The sequence below is a fragment of the Phyllobates terribilis genome, unplaced genomic scaffold (assembly GCF_046119375.1).
Source record: "Phyllobates terribilis strain yellow unplaced genomic scaffold, ASM4611937v1 Scaffold_5__5_contigs__length_657084704, whole genome shotgun sequence".
Classification (NCBI taxonomy): domain Eukaryota; kingdom Metazoa; phylum Chordata; class Amphibia; order Anura; family Dendrobatidae; genus Phyllobates; species Phyllobates terribilis.
In genome coordinates, this window is record NW_027362765.1 from 13,377,957 (window position 1) to 13,398,838 (window position 20,882).

The window sequence follows — 20,882 nt, forward strand, 5'->3', positions numbered from 1 at the left end:
ATTATGATGGGCCTCTTAGAGAAAGTGGAGGGTAATGATGCTGTTGTCTTCCAAGATCCCTGATATCTTATTGTATGAATCTACCTTCTCTCCCTTCTGTGCTGCTGAATGTGCTCATATGGTCCCTACAAGACCAGGTCCAGTCTCTGTAATCAAACTTCACTTTTTTTTTTAATTCGTTTTATTGAAAACTGAACCACAGCAATTTTACATACATTTCCACAAGACATTTACATATCGGTATACATGTGTATACACAACATTCCTCAAGTAGATACAGATATATGAACTTCTTTCATACACAAAACATAGTGTACTTATATTAAAATAAAACATGAAACTATATCTGCAGTGAGGTAACATGAATACATTTTTTATGCTCCATTACTGGTAGTCTTACCAAAATGCAAGTTCAGAAGCTGAAAAACATATAAACCTGCAATAACAACAAAAAAAACAAACAAAAAACCTTTTTTGCTGCCATCTATAAAATACACCTGTATGTCCTAACTGTAGCTAATAAGTCGTATAGTGTACCTCAATTGCAAAAGACCGTAGCCTCTGAAGAGTTCCAAATGTCCCATACCTTGTCGAACTTCTGAGAGCAACCTCTATTATGATATACTGTTTTCTCATATGTAATCGTTGTGTTTACTGACTCAATCCATGACCTTAGTGTTGGAGGAGAATTCCCCATTCATCTCGTAGCTGGCAAGAAATAATGTTTCCCTAAGAAAAATTCTAATGTGTTGGTTCCACTCTTTCTCCTCGAGTAACCCAAATAAACATATAATTGGATCTAGGGGAATCGGAATAGATATCAAAGAAGACAGGAATGTGACTATGCTTTGCCAAAAGGAGTTAATAATTGGACACGATCATATCATGTGCCAAAAATCCGCAAATAGAGCATGACATCTTAAAAATTCCAAAGAGGAAAATCTACCCATACGGTGCAGTCTTAATGGAATTAAGTAAACTTGGTAAATAATGTATAATTGAGTCATTTTATTGTTCACGGAGGGGGAAACAGAGAGGGAATTCCAATATCTCCTCCCAGTCTTCCTCGCTGATAATAGGAATGAGCACCTCCCACTTGTCCCTCACCTTTAGAGAAGCAGAGCTCGTGCCCAGTGATAGCAAGTAAGTGTACAGGGCCGATATGAGACCTTGTGGTCCTCGTGATTTAAGGATCAGCGGAAAGGTGGATATAATTACCAGAGCATCTTGTATATGCAATTGTGCTTGGAGAGCAGATCTCAATTGAAGATACCTAAAAAACTGAGACCTTGGCACCCCATACCTACTACACAATTGATCAAATGATAAAAATATATTCTGATCATACATGTCACCTAGTAAAAGTATTTTATGGGAAATCCAAAATTGGGAGGATGGATGAGATACCAGAGGTGGAAAATTCCGATTCCCCCACAGAGGCATGTCTGTGGGAATATGGGTGAAATTTGACATTTGTCTCACGTGTCTCCACGCAAAATTTTTGGAGTATCAGGTTTATTCATCTCTAAGAATCCTAGCAGACAACCAGTATTTGCCGCTACCGCCAGGTGACTGTCTGAATTTGGCAGTTGAGAGCCTGGCATCCAACTACTTATTGCCTTTAGTTGACCTGCTATGTAGTAGAGGAGAAAATCTGGTAGAGCTGTACCCCCTAGCCTTTTGGGTCTTTGAAGCGTGGATAATTTCAGTTTAGGACGAGAGCTTCCCCACACAAATGAGGACATCAACAAGTCCAGTGTTGTAAAAAAGAGTTTGGGAACTGGTACCGCACTATGCTGTAATATATAACTGAATTTTGGCAGAAGTATCATCTTAATTAGATTTATGCGGCCTGGCACCGATAGAGGCAGCTTCCCCCATAGATTAAATTTACGTTTAGCATAATCCAATAGAGGCGGAATACTAATAGGAAAATCCCTTTTACTATCCCGGTTAATATTGATCCCTAAATATTTAAAATGTGTAACCACTGGAAGATTTGACAAGGAATAAAGTTGGGTATTAGGCCCACCGGAGAGGGGCAACAGTGCTGGCTTGTTCCAGTTTATGGTGAGGCCAAAAAATCTCCCAAATTTTTCTATTGTAGATATAACCCAGGGCAAAGTATCCTGGACCTGATCCATAAAAATAACCATGTCGTCTGCGTATAGCCCAATAGTATCTGTCCGGTTAGCTATCAATATGCCTTTAATTAGTGGTGCCGAGTGTATTTGGATAGCCAGCGCCTCAATGGCCAGTGCAAATAAAGCAGGGGAGAGTGGACAGCCCTGACGAGTCCCCCTTTCAAGCGAGATGTATGTAGAAGGAAGGCCATTTACTACTACTTTGGCCTTTAGGATTTATATATATCATATGTATTCATTTACGGAACTTTGGGCCAAATCCAAACTTTTGAAGGCATGCCGCCAGAAATGGGCATTCTACTGAATCGAATGCCTTCATGGTGTCTAATGAAGCTAGTGCCCAGTTGTTACCAGGTTGTGTGGTACTATATTGAACTACAGACCCTTCTAATATTAATAGAAGTGCTTTTGCCTGGCATGAATCACGTCTGGTCTGGATGTATTAACCGCTTCCCGACCGCCCACTGTACATAAACGTCGGCGCTGCCTGGGCTCTGTGCAGCGCCGACGTTTATGAACGGTCGGTGGTCCCGCAGCCCTCAGGACCCCCAGGGTCCTGCAAGTGCTGCGGTTGCGGTTCAGAGCGACAGCTCTGACAGGGGACATCATCGGGACCTGATTGGATCAGGTCCCAATGACCCTTTGCTATCTTCTATATGCCACGATCTATAGTGATCGCGGCATATAGAAGATAGTGAGAGGAGAGGGGGTCGTCCCTCTTACCTCTCCGACGGCCCCCTGATGCCTTCCAGGACCTGCCGTTGTTATGGCAGCTGGAGGTCACATGACCGCCTCCAGATCTGCCATATATGGTGTACTGCTGAGCTCAGGCTTTCAGCTGAGTCCAGCAGGAGACAGACAGTGTGAAACTGTCAGCAAACTTCTCATGCAATGTAATACATGTCTATTACATTGCATGAGAACAGTGATTAGAAAAATAAAAATTAATATCCCATACAGGGACTAAGTAAAAATTTTAAAAAAAAAAGTCTAAAAAATGTTTTCAAACTGTTAAAAAAAAATCACAAAATAAATAAAATATTAAACCAATTAATCCTTATATTTATGCAAAAACAAAAAGAGTACACATATTTGGTATCGCTGCGTCCGAAACAACCCGATCTATTAAACTGTCACACTAATTAACTCCTTCTGTGCACACCGTAATAAAAATAAATAAAAAACGGAGCAAAAAACTATGCTTTTTCATCATATCGCCAACAAAAAGTGGAAAAAAATGCGATCAAAAAGCAAAATGGAAATAAAAATGGTACCGCTGAAAACGTCATCTTGTTCCGCAAAAAAAAAGCAGCCATACAGCGCCATCAGCCAAAAAATAAAAAAGTTATAGCTCTCAGAATAAAGCGATGCAAAAAAAATATTTTTTCTATAAAATTGTTTTATTGTGTAAAAGCGCCAAAACATTAAAAAATATACAGTAAGTGTAGTATCGCTGTAAACGTACTGACCCGAAGAATAACGCTGCCTTATCACTTTTACCACACGCAGAACGGCATAAAAAAAAAACCTCAAAAAACAATTCCTGAATTGTTGTTTTTTGTTAATTTTACCTCCTAAAAAACGGAATAGAAAGCGATCAAAAAATGTCATGTACCCAAAAATGGTACCAATAAAATGTCAACTCGCCCCGCAAAAAACAAGCCGTCACATGGCTCTGTCGGCCGAAATATGGAAAAATTATAGCTCGCAAAATATGGCGATGCAAAAACTAGATTTTGCAAAAAAAAGCGTCTTTTAGTGTGTGACAGCGGTCAGTCAGAAAAACCCGATATAAATCTGGTTTCTCTGTAATCGCACCGACCCGAAGAATAAAGTAATCTCATCACTTATACCGCACGAGGTAAATAAAACCAATTCTTCACCTGCTATTGATTTATTATGTCTCCCAAAGATCGCATTAAGGCTCTGCTCACATTTATCCTGCGCTCTGCGCTGAGCACTTACACCAGAGTTTCCGTGTAAATCTCTGAAATACGTGATTCAGACGGAACCCATGACGGAAGATTCCCTGTAATGAGGCAGATATAGGCCACTGTGGATGCCGTCTGGCCTGTGATCCCACGGTGTCATTTGTTTTAGGTGTGCATAAAAGTGCGGTTGGCCACAGTTTTGTGCACTTCAGAAAAAAAGACACCGCTAAACAGAGGCCAGACAGAGTCCAGAGTAACTCTGCTGCCTCATTATAGTGAATGGATCCTGCAGGGGTTTCATCTGAATTACATCACTTGGAAATTTAGATGGAAACCCCGATGTAAGTGCTCAGCCTAGAGCGCTGGATAAATGTTACGTAAAATGTTCCCAATAAAAGCTTCAACTCGGTCCTCAAAAAAAGCTAGTCCCCACTCAGGTCCCTCATCTGTTAAAAATATAAGGGACTTCCAAGTTACTGGTAGCAGAAAGGCTCTGGAAAAGCGAAATGGCCCTTGCCCCCCAAAAGAAATTCAGAAAATGTTGTGCTCCCAAATCCAAATGCCTAATCTACAATAATTTGTTCTCCAATTGTCAAATAGCGCTCCGTCCCTCCCAGATCTCACCATATGGCTAAGTGGTACGATACAGCCACATATGGGGTATTGCCACTTTTAGAAGAAATTGTGTGACACATTTCGGCACCATTTTTACCCATTGCCATGTGTAAAAATGTAAAATCTGAGGGTAAAACATTTTTTGTGGTAAAAATACAATTATGTTTTCTTCACTTCCCAATGGTATAAATTTAAAAATTAAAAAATACTCACTGCTTCCCTAGATGAATTCCTTGAGAGGTGTAGTTTGCAAAATGGGGTCACTTGTGGGGGTTTCTGCTGTTTCGGCATGTCAGCGACTCTTCAAATGTGACATGGTGTCTGCAACCTATCCCAGCCAACATAGCGCTCCTTTCTCTTCCGAACCCTGCCGTACACCAAAGCAGTGGTTTTCCCCCACATATGGGGTATCGGCGTACTCAGGAGAAATAGCACAACAAATTTCATGGTGCAATTTTTCCTGTTATCCTTATGATAATGCAAAATTAGGGGATGAAAAATGTGAAAATTTTATTTTTACGGCTCAATATTATAAACTTCTGTGAAGCACCTGGGGGTGCAAGGTGCTCACCACACATCTAGATAAGTTCCCTAAGGGGTCTAGTTTCCAAAATGGTGTCATTTGTGGTGGGTTTCCACTGTTTAGGCACATCATGGGCTTCCCAAATGCAACATGGCGTCTGCTAATTATTCAAGCAAATTTTACATTCAAAAGGTCAAATGGCGCTCCTTCTCTTCCAAACCCTGCCATGTGCCCAAACAGTAATTTGCCTCCACATATGGGGTATCAGCGTGTTCAGGAGAAATTGCACAACAAATTTCATGGTGCAATTTATCCTATTACCCTTATGATAATGCAAAATTAAGGGATGAAAAACGTTTTTGTGGGAAAAATGTGAAAATTTTATTTTTACAGCTCAATATTATAAACTTCTGTGAAGCACCTTGGGGTTCAAGGTGCTCACCACACATCTAGATAAGTTCCCTAAGGGGTCTAGTTTCCAAAATGGTGTCACTTGTGGGGGGTTTCCACTGTTTAGGCACATCAGGAGCTCTCCAAACGCAACATGGCATCTGCTAATTATTTAAACAAATTTTACATTCAAAAAGTCTAATGGTTCTCCTTCCCTTCCGAACCCTGCAGTGCACCCAAACAGTGGTTTTCCCTCACATATGGGGTATCAGCGTGCTAATGAGAAATTGCACTACAAATTGTGTACTCCATTTTTTCCTGTTACCCTTGTGAAAATAAAAAAATTGGGTCTAAAGTAACATTTTTGTGAAGAAAAGTTAAATGTTCATTGTTTTCTTCCACATTCCAAAAATTCCCCTGAAACACCTGAAGGGTTAATAAACTTCTTGAATGTGGTTTTGAGCACCTTGAGGGGTGCAGTTTTTAGAATGGTGTCACTTTTGGGTATTTTCTGTCATAAAGGCCCCTCAAAGTCACTTCAAATAAGATGTGGTCCCTAAAAAAATGTTTTTGTAAATTTTGTTGGAAAAATGAGAAATCGCTGGTCAACTTTTAACCCTTATAGCTTCCCAACAAAAAAAAATTTTGGTTCCAAAATTGTGCTGATGTAAAGTAGACATGTGGGAAATGTTATTTATTAACTATTTTGTGTGACATATCTCTCTGATTTAAGGGCATGAAAATTCAAAGTTTGAAAATTGCAAAATTTTCAAAATTTTTGCCAAATTTCCGATTTTTTCACAAATAAACGCAAGTGATATCGAAGAAATTTTACCACTACCATGAAGTACAATATGTCACGAAAAAACAGTCTCAGAATCAGGGGAATCCGTTGAAGCGTTCCAGAGTAATTACTTCATAAAGTGACAGTGGTCAGAATTGTAAAAATTGGCCTGGTCACGAAGGCAAAAACAGGCTCTGGCGCGAAGTGGTTAAATCTCGAATCACTTTGTTGAGTCTCATGGCTAAAATCTTGTTAAAAATTTTATAATCAACGTTAGCTAAAGAAATAGGTTTGTAAGATCCACAGTCTAAAGGATCCTTCCCTTCTTTTAACAAAACAATGATATTCGCTTCATAACAGGATGTGGGACACTCACCAAGTGTCTGTGAAAAAACCTCAAGAAGGTGGGGAACTAAAATGTTTTCGAATCTGATATATTATTCCAATAGAAGTCCATCCGGGCCGGGTGCTTTACCGGAGGCCATATCGCTCATGACTTTGCTGATATTTTCTAAGGTGATCTCAGCATCTAAAAAAGTCTGCTGACTCTCACTTAGATTTGGGAGCTCTAGATCTGCTAGGTATGTAAGGCAGTCCTCTGTGTTTACAGGGCATTTGGACTTGTATAGAGATTTGTAGTATTCTTGAAAACAATGAGTTATATCCTCTGCTGATGTATCTACTGAGGCATCCGCGGCACAAACCTTAAGGATAGCATTAGACGCATTATATTGACGCATCATAAAGGCCAGTAGCTTGCTAGATTGATTTCCCAACTCAAAGTAAGTAAGTCCGAGTAAAAAATAACTTATGCTTAGACTTAGTATCCATATGCTGTGTGTACAAACGTTGGAGCTGTAACCATTTCCCTTTATTTGCCTCTGAAGAGTTGGATATATAGTTATGTTCTGCCTCCCCCAGGTTGGATTCTATGTCCATGTCCTCTCTGGATGTCACTTTCTTTATATAAGAAATGGTAAAGGACAAGCAACCTCTAAAGTATGCCTTGAATGTATCCCAAAATAGCTTAATATTAATAAATAATAATATCGTGTAGGTTCATGTGCTGCCACAAAGCATTCTAGCTGGTCAGGAATTCTATCATTAGGGCCTATGAGGGACAGCCAAAAGGGATTACGTATCCAAGGAGGCATGTGTTCTATTTGAATTGCCACAAGTGTAAGTATTACTGGGCTGTAGTCTGATATCCCTCTCTATCCGTGCTCCATCTTTTCCACCCAAATAGCCACACCGTCAGTGGCAAAGATATAATCTATTCGAGACAGAGTATGCCTCGCCAGAGAATGACATGTAAATTCCAGAGTATCTGGATGAGAGAAGCACTCCATAAATCCGCCCAGCCATTGCCTTCCATATATGACGATAAAGTTTTGGTATGGTGTCATCGGGGTTGTTCCTCCCATTCTGAATCTATCCAAGTTATCATTCATAACCAAATTAAAATCCCCCATACATATAACATGAGCATCTGGATAGCTTAAGGAGAAACTCATCGCTTGTTTAATTATCTTCATGTTAGCAGGGGGAGGATTATTTAAACATATTATGACCTATTCCTTGGAGTCTATTGATGCATATATAAAAACAAAACGGCCTTCCGGATCCCTACGTGTTACCTTCGCTTCCCACCTGACCGATTTGTGTACCAGTAATATAACCCCCGCTAGAATAGCTGGTATGGAAGGAGTGGACTGCCCATTGTACCCAGTATTTTTTCAACCACTTCGCCGAATCCAGCATGAGGTGTGTCTCTGCCAGACCCACTACATGGGGGTGGTATTTCTTAATTTGTGAAAAAACCTTCATCCTCTTACCAGGGGAACCGAGGCCCCTCACGTTCCAGGACAGAAATCTTAATTGGGAAGCCATAGGATTGTGAAAAAATCAAATAAGACAAAAATATAGGTCAGGATCACTATACATAACAACATTGTCATATGTCATAAAGGATATAAAATAGTCAGTTTGGTCCCTGTAGAATACCATAGGACAATCTTTTCTGTAAAGATCTATTAGTTCAACCTGAATCATTAAAGGACATAGAGGACTAAAACATACTAGAGTCTTGACAGCAAGTAACATATAAACCAATAGCTTAACCGTGTAGAAATAGCGAGGTTGATACCTCAGTAAATTCAGTACTTCAGGGATAGCCACACCAAACATAGTGCAAGGTATAGCTGTTGCCTACGGTGTGAAAAACCAGAGCCCCTTTTGTTATGAATAAACACCAGTTCCCCCTCCTCTCCTCCTCCGAGGGCTATAAATGAGAATTAAGGGTGCTCTGTAGTGCGGAACATTGGCGTTTCTCTCATTTTGGGGCAGGGTGAAGTTGTAGCCATTCCGATGCTTCACTTGGGTTGTTGAAAAAAAATGTAGATCCTTCGTACACAATGCGGAGACGAGCTGGGTAGATCATAGAGTATGAAATGTTTCGATCCTTAAATTTCCTCTTGGCATCCATGAACTGGGCTCTCTGTTTTTGGAGATCCATAGAAAAATTTGGGAATATGGAAACTGTTGCATTGTTGTACTTGAAAGGGCCTTTTAGCCTTGCCATGCGTAGAGCAACATCTCTGTCTTTGCAGTTCAGGAGTTGCGCCAGAAACGGTGTAGGGGAGGCTCCTGGAGGGGGGGACTTAGCAGGAATTCTATGAGCTCTCTCCACTACAAGCATGGGGAAGAATTTGTTTACCAAATTGGATTTCAGCCATTTTTCGATGAATTGTTCAGGATGTTGACCTTCAGCTCTTTCAGGCAGGCCTATAATTCTGAGATTATTACGCCAAGGCGGCAGGAGCTCTGTTTCAGCACATCTGCTCAGTGCCTGGGAATAACCACGTTCCACGTCCCCCCCCCCCCCCTCCCCCAACTTCACTTTTATGATCAAGATTAAGTGTGCAGTGAGGGCCAAGTGTGAATTTCTGCACAATAACAACAGAGTTTCCCTTTATCCCGACTTTCAATTTCTTTTAAAACCAACTAACTTCAAACAGGATTGTGATAAACTATACAAAAAACATTATGACGCGCCCCCTGGGCCGTGGGGTACTTGGTGCCGGGCCGGTTGTTGCTAGGGGAGATGTCACAGTGGCGGTGACCTGGTCTGTGACACAGGGCGGTCAGTAAAAAGGGGATTTTTATAGTTTTTATGTACAGAGTTTGTGACGCCACCTGTGGTATGCGGCTAAAGGGAGCCGCCGCTGCGGAGCAGGTCCTCTGGAGCTGATGTTAATGCAGCAAAGCTGGTGTGGCTCTCCACACGTAGAGCTTAGCTCCAGGGCAGTGTAGAAGTTGTAGATGTTATAGGTGATGCTGGGCGTTGTAGTGCAGGGGTGATGGCGCAGATAATAATCACAGAGACAGTGAGGTGCAGTCTTCCGAGTTTACTCACAGTTATTAAGTTCCTCAGGTTACAGGTTCCGGACTACAACCTCCCACATCGTGCTGCGTTCACCAGGCAGGGGTTCAGCAATCCCTCAGGTAATTCAAGAGTGCCTGACAAGACCCCTTTCTATGTGCCTTCCTCAGTCGTCTTCCTGCGCTAGCTCTCGCCCTCCTGCCCTGCGCCTCACAATCAGTGTCCCAATCCGGTAGTCTCGGGTCTTGTCGGGCGACCTGCAGTCCCCTGGACCTTCTGTGGCCACCTTTTCAGCGATATAATTGTGGTTGTGGCCACTGCACCTGACAAGTACAGCAGCCTCCTGTTCCTAGCTGAGCCTTGTAGTGCTCCACTAGTTTCAGGGCCGGTCCCCTCTACGGCTCAATCCCTCCACCACCTGGCAGGTTCGGGCGTACGGGTGGCCTCCAGCACTTCCCGTACCTCTGAGATCCCTTCTGTTCCTGGAGCCTTTCTCCTGCTCCCTCTCCTCTCTCAGTCCTGGGCCTCTCGGGCTAGGCCCACTCTGGAGCAGAGCTCGTACAGAGCCCCTGCTCCCTTCACTTTCCTCCTCCAACTGAACTCACTCTCTCAAGATGGCTCCCTATTTTATACAGCTCCTTTCATGTGCTCCCCTGATCTACGTCCTCCACCCACACCCACTACATGGTTCCCCCTCACTTGGTTCCCCTCCACTCCAGCCAGGGACCAGGGACCAGGGACTGTGCTCTCCCTTAGGAGCAATCTCGCCCTGCCCTACTGAAGTGGATGTGTTGGTTGTTGGTGTTAGGGTCCCGGGCAGCACTCTATCCTTACCTGAGAGTGGGATACCACACCTCTGGGCGAGATGCAGTACCTCTGTGGCGACTGAACCCGCAGGGGCGCCACAATTACACCTGTGACATGATATATCTCTAAGCTGTGTGTGGCTGATGGCTATAGTATACATTGATTAACACCTCCCAGGAGATGTGGTGGCATGGCTCGAGCCCTGGTTTCATGGATTCACTCCGCGTCATAAATTCCATTATGTTTTCAATCCTTAAGAATTTTGTTTACTTCACAATCTCTCATGAAATGGGGGCACTAATACTTTCTCTACTCTTCTGGTCAGGACTCATAGCTCCAATGGTCCACCATAAATGAGTGCAACTCCGGTTTAGTGTTGGAGCTCTCCCCTCATACATAAGTGGTTGTTGGGGATGTAACATATTTTTTATTCTATGTATTTTTTTACAGGTTCATTCTGTATGATAGTTTGATTGTGGTGGGATCGGCCTGCCTCACTTATGAGTCTATAACTGCCTGGTAATCTTTAAAAAAGAGGTCTCCATTACCTCTTCCAAATGTCCAAGGTCTAAATTTAAGACACCTCTGCTCTTCTGTATTATAAAAAGTTCTCTTTGAACGTCTAATATTTCTTCTTGAAGCTCTTCAGATAGAAAATATTGTCCCTTACAACAGTTTAGATTACCAAGATCCACCGAGCCCCATACTCTAATTTACCCCAGTGAGGTTTCTCCACTAGTCACTTCTTTTTTTACAGATGAAGACTGTTGAGTTTGGTCATTTCAGTAGATGTGTTATTGTCTATACTCAGTTTTTGACTACAGTAGCTAGTGCCCAAAATACTCTGATTTAACCCCTTCCCACAGCCAGTTTTGTGTTCCTAATCAGGCCCCATTTTACAGATCTGACGTGTGTCACTTTATGTGGTGATAACTTTGGAATTCTTCACAAAGGATAATATGAAGCAAATGGACGTTACAGATTATATTCCAACTTCCCTTGAATCGGATAATACCCTATATACAGTTGTACATTACTGTCTGGGCACATGGCAGGATTAAAAAGGGAAGGAGCAACATTTAGCTACTTGAATGCCGATCTTGCTTGAATAGTTTTCATACACAGTGTATTGGGGGCACTGTTCATAGCCATCTTTTGAGCTTTCTATCAAAGAACGTCCTAAATATATTACCATTTAGCATTTCAGAAAATATCGATAAACAACACTCACTATGTACTACATATTACCAACTGAGTTAAGAAGTGACACACATATTAATTAAAAGATATATATTTTATTGTTAATTAATAAAAAACATATAAAAAGGAAAGGATACTAAAAAAGAGCATTGGGGCTCAACCATATATATTGTCTATACAATTCACAACAGACATAATAAATTTATAACCTGAATTAACAAGATCATTTTGAAGTTATTAGGACCAACCTCTAAAGTGATAAAAGTGCTAAAGTGTCAAAATAAACTTCCATGACTATTATACATGTATAGTGCCAGAAACAAATTATTGATTAATTATTGAATGAACCCCACAAAATATTACTAAAGTGCATAGTGCAGAAAAGAATATATATCTCCAATATCAAAATAAAGTGGGGATTTTTCCTATACATATAAAACTATTGCACTCATTGGCATCCAATTAGGAGATAATTATTCACTGCTACAGCCCCCTCTCCGAAGTGCCCTGTGCAAAAAAATGTCCCATAACTGTATCAAAGGAAGATTTTGGATATATGTATAAAGCTGTTGTATTCAATGGCATCAAAACCAAAAGTAACCGAACGCCACAACAGCTTGAATAAAGGTTATTCTAGGCAAAAGTATAGAGTCTGGAGTGTTATTTACCTGTAGACCGAGGTATAACTATATGTTGGCTCCACAATGCTGCCCCGACGCGCGCGTTTCGCCCTGCTTGCTTCTTCCGGGGGGCTGCCAGGTGACTATCGCGAACAAGCTTGGCACTATCTACCCCATTTTCTAGATCCCAGGTATTGTCTTGCTCATCACCCTTTAACCCATCTATGTGGATCTAGATTTACACAGAGACTCCTAGGCTTGACCCACAGTGTTACCTGCTGTTCTGTGGTGTGAGATGGCAAGAATAATAAGTATCTGGGTCAGAACCAGGAAGGCGAGAAAATACAAAATTAGGAGATGCAAGAGTAGTCAGTAAATGTGCAGTGGTCACAAATACTCAAGCCGGAAGCTGAGCACAGAGGACTGAACCTGATGAGAACAAGGCTGGTAGCTTCCGGCAGTATGCTTCAAGTTTTAGTTGGGTTTGGTGCTTTCCAATTGGCTGAAGCAGGGAGCAGATTACTTCAACTGGACAGCACACACACCCATACTGCCAGACTGGATGTTATTATTGGCCCCAGGAACCCTAATGTTAATGACTGGACAGAGCCTGCTCTACCCAGAGCTTTTGGTTCCAACATCTCCTCCATCACCAGTTCTGCATGCAGAATAAATAAGTCCGTGCCTGGTGACAGAAGCAGGAGAGGAAATGGCATGCAGGCAGCAGGGAGTGGCAAACTACTGGGTCACATGTAGAGAAATGTTCAGGAGACATGCACACTAGAGGCGCAGGTGCGCACCGAAAACCTCTCTTTCAAAGGAATCTGACATACTCGAATTCTCGTATATCTGTACATATACAGATTGGACTTCCTATTGCCACACAGGAATCTGCCATATACTTATCACTGTCGGGTACTCCACTTGTCACTTGGTCTTAACATTCATACATATACAGAGCGACTATGTGAACTAGGCCTGGGGGCGGGTCAAAATGTTAAAAGTCGACTATCACATACAGTACAGACCAAAAGTTTGGACACACCTTCTCATTTAAAGATTTTTCTGTATTTTCTTGACTATGAAAATTGTACATTCACACTGAAGGCATCAAAACTATGAATTAACACATGTGGAATTATATACTTAACAAAAAAGTGTGAAACAACTGAAAATATGTCTTATATTCTAGGTTCTTCAAAGTAGCCACCTTTTGCTTTGATGACTGCTTTGCACACTCTTGGCATTCTCTTGATGAGCTTCAAGAGGTAGTCACCGGAAATGGTCTTCCAACAATCTTGAAGGAGTTCCCAGAGATGCTTAGCACTTGTTGACCCTTTTGCCTTCACTCTGCGGTCCAGCTCACCCCAAACTATCTTGATTGGGTTCAGGTCTTGTGACTGTGGAGGCCAGGTCATCTGGCGTAGCACCCCATCACTCACCTTCTTGGTCAAATAGCCCTTACACAGCCTGGAAGTGTGTTTGGGGTCATTGTCCTGTTAAAAATGAATGATGGTCCAACTAAACGTAAACCGGATGGAATAGCATGCCGCTGCAAGATGCTGTGGTAGCCATGCTGGTTCAGTATGCCTTCAATTTTGAATATATCCCCAACAGTGTCACCAGCAAAGCACCCCCACACCATCACACCTCCTCCTCCATGCTTCACGGTGGGAACCAGGCATGTAGAGTCCATCCGTTCACCTTTTCTGCATCGCACAAAGACACGGTGGTTGGAACCAAAGATCTCAAATTTGGACTCATTAGACCAAAGCACAGATTTCCACTGGTCTAAAGTCCATTCCTTGTGTTCTTTAGCCCAAACAAGTCTCTTCTGCTTGTTACCTGTCCTTAGCAGTGGTTTCCTAGCAGCTATTTTACCATGAAGGCCTGCTGCACAAAGTCTCCTCTTAACAGTTGTTGAAGAGATGTGTCTGCTGCTAGAACTCTGTGTGGCATTGACCTGGTCTCTAATCTGAGCTGCTGTTAACCTGCGATTTCTGAGGCTGGTGACTCGGATAAACTTATCCTTAGAAGCAGAGGTGACTCTTGGTCTTCCTTTCCTGGGCCGGTCCTCATGTGAGCCAGTTTCTTTGTAGCACTTGATGGTTTTTGCAACTGCACTTGGGGACACTTTCACAGTTTGCCCAATTTTTCAGACTGACTGACCTTTATTTCTTAAAGTAATGGCCACTCGTTTTTATTTACTTAGCTGCTTTTTTCTTGCCATAATACAAATTCTAACAGTCTATTCAGTAGGACTATCAGCTGTGTATCCACCAGACTTCTGCACAACACAGCTGATGGTCCCAAGCCCATTTATAAGGCAAGATATCCCACTTAATAAACCTGACAAGGCACACCTGTGAAGTGAAAACCATTTCCGGTGACTACCTCTTGAAGCTCATCAAGAGAATGCCAAGAGTGTGCAAAGCAGTCATCAAAGCAAAAGGTGGCTACTTTGAAGAACCTAGAATATAAGACATATTTTCAGTTGTTTCACACTTTTTTGTTAACTATATAATTCCACATGTGTTAATTCATAGTTTTGATGCTTTCAGTGTGAATGTACAATTTTCATAGTCACGAAAACACAGAAAAATCTTTAAATGAGAAGGTGTGTCCAAACTTTTGGTCTGTACTGTATATCTACCTTGTCTGCCACTTGCACTTGTTTAGAGCAATACATTTAAAGGGAAGGTGCCATCAATTTTTTTTTCTTTTTGTGAAAATAACATTATAATAATAATTTAAGCTTTGTAATGCAGTGTTTGCATAGATTGCAAACACTGCAACATGCAAAATATTTATATAAAAAAAAAAAAGATTACCTATACTTGCAGCTAGGGGGAGCATCTTCCTGTTTAAACCTCAAGCAGCTACAGTAATGCTTACTTGCATTACGTTAGCTGCAAAATTGGGGCAGTGTCCTTGTGACGTCAATGTTTCCCTCCCCTTTTAGGTGTTATACTACACCCAAAAGTGGGGGAGGCAGAATAAAGACTAGAGACAATGCGCCGCCATTTTCTTGGTGACTGCACTGTGATCTAATCTCAACCAGCTGCTAAACAGGAAGTGGATCTCAGTATATTTACAGAAGAGCAAGCAGAAGACAACGGACTGTGGAGCAACGTGGACCTGAGGAGCAGAGCTGCATGCAGTGGAGAAGAGAGCAGCTGCAAGTCCAGGACCGAGGAGACTAAACAGTGCAGCGGTGAGGGTCCATAGCTTTACTGCACAGGCAGTGGAGCATGGGAGAATATGAGAGCAGAGCTGGGGGAGCTTGTGTGTGTGTGTGTGTGTGTGTGTGTATGTGTGTGTGTGTCAAAAGCTTCCAATTACATGTCCTCAGTGTGGAAGCTCTGGGCCACAATGAAATGGCACCTAGACACACCTACATCTGTGAATTGAACAGCCCACAGAGGCGTGCCCAGTTCACAGCTAATGTGGCTACAATGTTTCAGATAGGGTCGGCATCCGACCGCTGAAGCCTATGTCCAGGGCTGCCGTATTTGAAGGAGTGTGAGTGTAGTGTAGTAACTCTTACACTCCTGAAAAGCAAAATGGCAGCCCCTAGTAGCTGCAAAACAAATTAATAAAAAATAAACTATAAATATTGGGCACTTGAAAATATGTTATAACATTAAGGAATTTAACATTTTAATTTATTTTACATAATGTAAAAATGCAGCACCTTCCCTTTAAAATATTTGTAGTTGAACCTCTTGAGTGTGTGGTGAAAATTTCTCTACTTGTGACAGAAGCAGACGTTGCAGGAGCAGATCCCAGAGGAGATGGGATACACCATTTGCTGAAGCCCTAATATAACAAAATGGCAGAAAACCAGAGCAGTAGAAATCCCCACAAAGTGACTCCATTTTGGAAATTATAGCTCAGTGAGTTAATCTATAGGAGTAGTGGCTATTTCGACTCCACAGACATTTTCCGGAAATTTGCACGCAGTGGAAAATTGCAAAACACACACATTGTAAATAAGTGGGTTCTTCTCACTATAGTAATGCCAAAGACATGGAGGCTAAATGTGGATTGGGCACACTGCAAGGCTCTCAAACGAGGGTGAGGTTTGACTTTGGGAAAGCGGATATTGCTGGATTGATTTATCTAAACCATTCCACTAACAGATGATGGACCTGAGTGGAGTTTGTTTTTTGTGAGATCAGTAGAAGTTTTTATTTGTATCATTTTCGCCTACATTACATTGTTAGGTGGCTTTTTATTCCATATTTTGGTTGTTTGAATGAACAATCAGTTGAACACCAGTTTTTTCTATTAGACTGTGAGCTGTCATTGTCTTGGTGAATAATTCTATATTTTTACTGAGCGTTTAGGTAGAGATGTTAAAAAATATAAAATTCAAGGATATTTTATTCAAAAATAATAATTGGTTTTCTTCTTGGCAGATGACTGTACCAGGAGATCAGATGGACAGCTGACATCTTCAATTTTTAAATCAGATGATTGTGAGATCCACCAAGATACAATTGAAGTGAATACCATTACTCCAGATATACCATCATCCCTTCACAGCAAAGATCTGTCATTTGATCCTTTGATACAGGTCCCGTCTTCTGATTCATTACCAACTACTAAGGAAAATGAAAGTCACAAAATAAGCATTAAAAAACAAACTGCTGCTAAAGCAAAGAAGCCATTTTCACGTTCAGAATATGGAAATAGTTTTCCCCTTGAAAAGTCTTCTTTTAAACATCAAAAAATTCACACAGCAGAAAATAGATTTTCTTGTTCCTGGTGTGGGAAATGTTTTAACCAGAAATCATATTTGAATAAGCACCAGAGAACTCACACAGGGGAGAAGCCTTTTTCCTGTTCAGAATGCGGGAAATGTTTTATCCAGGAAGCGCATCTTGATATCCACCAGAGAACTCACACAGGAGAGAAGCCTTTTTCATGTTCAGAATGTGGGAAATGTTTTATCCAGAAATCCGATTTGATTAAGCACCAGAAAATTCACACAGGGGAGAAGCCTTTTTCTTGTTCAGATTGTGGGAAATGTTTTATCCGGAAATCAGGTTTGATTAGGCACCAGAAAATTCACACAGGGGAGAAGCCATTTTCATGCTCAGAATGTGGGAAATGTTTTACAGAGAAATCAAATCTTGTTAGTCACCAAAGAACTCACACAGGGGAGAAGCCTTTTTCCTGTTCAGAATGTGGAAAATGTTTTACAGAGAAATCAAATCTTGTTAGTCACCAAAGAACTCACACAGGGGAGAAGCCTTTTACATGTTCAGAATGTGGGAAATGTTTTAACCAGAAATCAGATTGTATTAAGCACCAGAGAATTCACACAGAGGAGAAGCCTGTTTCATGTTCAGAATGTGGGAAATGTTTTACAGAGAAATCACATCTCGTTAGTCACCAAAGAACTCACACAGGGGAGAAGCCTTTTTCCTGCTCAGAATGTGGGAAATGTTTTAACCAGAAATCAAATCTTGTTAGTCACCAAAAAACTCACACAGGGGAGAAGCCTTTTTCATGTTCAGAATGTGGGAAATGTTTTACAGCGAAATCAAATCTTGTTAGTCATCAAAAAACTCACACAGGGGAGAAGCCTTTTTCCTGTTTAGAATGTGGGAAATATTTTCACTGGAAAGCGTGTCTTGATATCCACCAGAGAACCCACACAGGGGAGAAGCCTTTTTCATGTTCAGAATGAGGGAAATGTTTTGTGAAGAAATCCTCTCTTCTTAGTCACCCGAGCAGTCACACAGGGGAGAAGCCTTTTTATATCATTAATATGGTAAATATTTTACTCGGAAATCAACTCTTAATAAACATCCGAGAAGTCACACTGGGGAGAAACCTTTTTCATATTCAGAATGTTGGATATGTTTTAACTGAAAATTGCTTCATTTGATAGACAATCCTCTTGGCAATCTCATACATAAATTTGACTTTCAACTATTTAGCATATGATTAGTTATGCAGATTCTTGTCAGGTCACTGCATTGTTACTGTTTTGCTGCTGGTGGAGGAAAAATCTTTTTCTTCCTGCATACTACAAATTACTGTTTTCACATTCCCTAATAGATCATTGTGTTATTAGCTTGATTCCGAAATGAGACGTCAGTGGTTCAAATCGAGGAGCAGCCATAAAGAAGATTGCCCAAGAAAGAGAAACAGCATCATCCATCTCTCATCGATAGCGGTCTCTCGGCCAAGAAAATTACCATATTGCATCATGTGAGTGCCATGACAGTTGGAGGAATTCAAAATGAAGTGCGTCAATCCATTCAAAAGCCAAGACGTGAACGTCCAGGCAAATATTAGAATCAAGTCGGCTCATGATAAAGTCCATCAGTTCTGGCGCGACAAATACGGCAGTGGGGGTAGTTTGTATGCTTTGTAATATTGAGATCACAGACATCCATGCAAGCACCGTGCGACACACATTACACAAGTCTGGAATGGTAGCTCAAAAAAAAGGGGCAGAAGCCTCAACTTCAATATCATAAGTACGAAAAGTGTACAGTAGAAGATTGAAAACAGGCTATTTGGAGTGAGGAGACAAAAGACAATAGACTAGGCTCTGATGGGTGCAAATGGGTCTGGAAGAAACAAGGGAAAAAGGCTAAATGAACAAGAAATTGAAGGAACTGTGAAGTTTGGTGGAGGAAGCCTGATGATATGGCATTGGCATACTTTGAACAGGATCGATGGTGTTCTCAATACTGAGCTATATATGAGTTTCCTACAAGACTAGTTACTTCATACACTCGAGTACTATGCTTATGAAAAGGAAGACATAATGTTCCAGCAGGACAACGTCCAAAAAAATAAGTCAAGATTGGGGAAGAAATGGTTCAATGACAATGAAGTATATGTGCATGATTGACCCCTACAGTTCCCAGACCTCAACACAATCCAACGCTTGTGGATATAGCTGAAGAAAAAATTATACACACCTAGTGAGTTGACCAGTATGAACCAACTTTGAGAATGTGTAGACGAGACCTAGAATCAGATTTCAGTTGAGACATGTTTGAACCTGATTGAGAGCATGCCCAGAAGGATTCAGGCATTGTTGAAAATCAAAGGTGCATTTACAAAATACTAAAAAATTAATAAAAAATAAAATATAGATTTTTTTTTAGGAGCAAAACATTAACAATGCAGAGACATGACTAGAATCTGCACAACTAATCATACTTTTAATAGTGATGAGCGAATATGTTCGAAAAACGATCAAGTTTTAAATTCGGCATGAACTTGGCACATTCGGATTCTTGATCTGAAACAAGCATTTTTTCTTAAAATCTTCAAAAATCGGTTAAATTTGGTGAAAAAGTGCGGGAAATTATTATGTTGCAACTAAAGTATTTTTAACACTTTGGCTAGCATACTGGTTATGTATGATGAGTGGGGAGACGTGTTTGAAGAGGGGGGGGGCTGGGGAGAGCAGACAGGAGCTGAGACCAGCGACGTGCTTGTAATCTTTTTTTTCCCCCCTAACTTTATGTGTGCAAATTGCGGCTATCCAATCAGGGCGCAGGAAGCATCCTCACTATCCGAATGCAAGGGCTTGTGCCATTGGCTGCTGAAATCACATGATCACATGTCCTCTTTGTATAAAGAGCGGACGTGTTGTGTCAGCGCCATCTACTGATTATAACAGGTCATAGAAACTGCTGCTGTCGGTGCTCTACTCTCTCTACTGAGAGAGTTTAGCTAGTTAGATAGGCGGTTGCTTCTAAGTCAGATAGTTTAGATAGCTAGTGTCCTGTGTGGCTGTGAAATCGACCTTCCAGCAGATTTTTTTTTCTTGTGCCATTACTGAGGTCCACACAAAGACAGCAGGGCCCATGTCATAGAACTCTGTTGTGCACTGCTTCTATTGTGCTCCATGCACGAGTATCCCTTTAAAAATCAATTTTTTTCACTTGCTAATGTGATACAGCAAGCCCTAGTAGCCCACCTTGTAATTTTGTGGGGTTGAAATTCAGCTGTATGCAGAGCTCCTGCAGAGTAAAAAAAAAATCAATTTTTTTTCATTTCCTAATGGGATACAGCAAGCTATAGTAGCCCGCCTTATAATTTTGTGGCAGTTAAATTCAGGTGTATGCAGATTTAAAAAATCTGTGAGTAACGTGATGCTGCATTCATAAGCCACCTTGTCATTTTTTTGCATTGAAATTCATCTGTGTGCAGACTGAGTAAACACCATTTTTTTCTCTTGCTAGCAAGTGAAATTTTTTTTTTTTCTGTGACAAATGTGATACAGTCTGCCATAAGCCACCTTGTCATTTTATGGCGGTGAAATTAAGCTGTACGCAAATTTAATTATTTTTTTTTTCTGTGAGAGTAACGTGACGCTGCATACCATAAGCCACCTTGTCATTTTGTGATGTTGAAATTAAGCTGGATGCAGTGTGACAAAGTCACTGGCAAAGTACTAGAGGGGAGATATGTAGCATTGAGATTAATAGCTGCAGTAATTATACATA

General features: G+C 41.2%; 1 pseudogene; it reads left to right on the top strand.

The window, feature by feature from the left end:
- The window catches only part of LOC141270593 (uncharacterized), a 93,298-nt pseudogene extending 72,671 nt beyond the window's left edge, over nt 1–20,627 (top strand).
- The last annotated feature ends 255 nt before the right edge of the window (nt 20,628–20,882 follow it).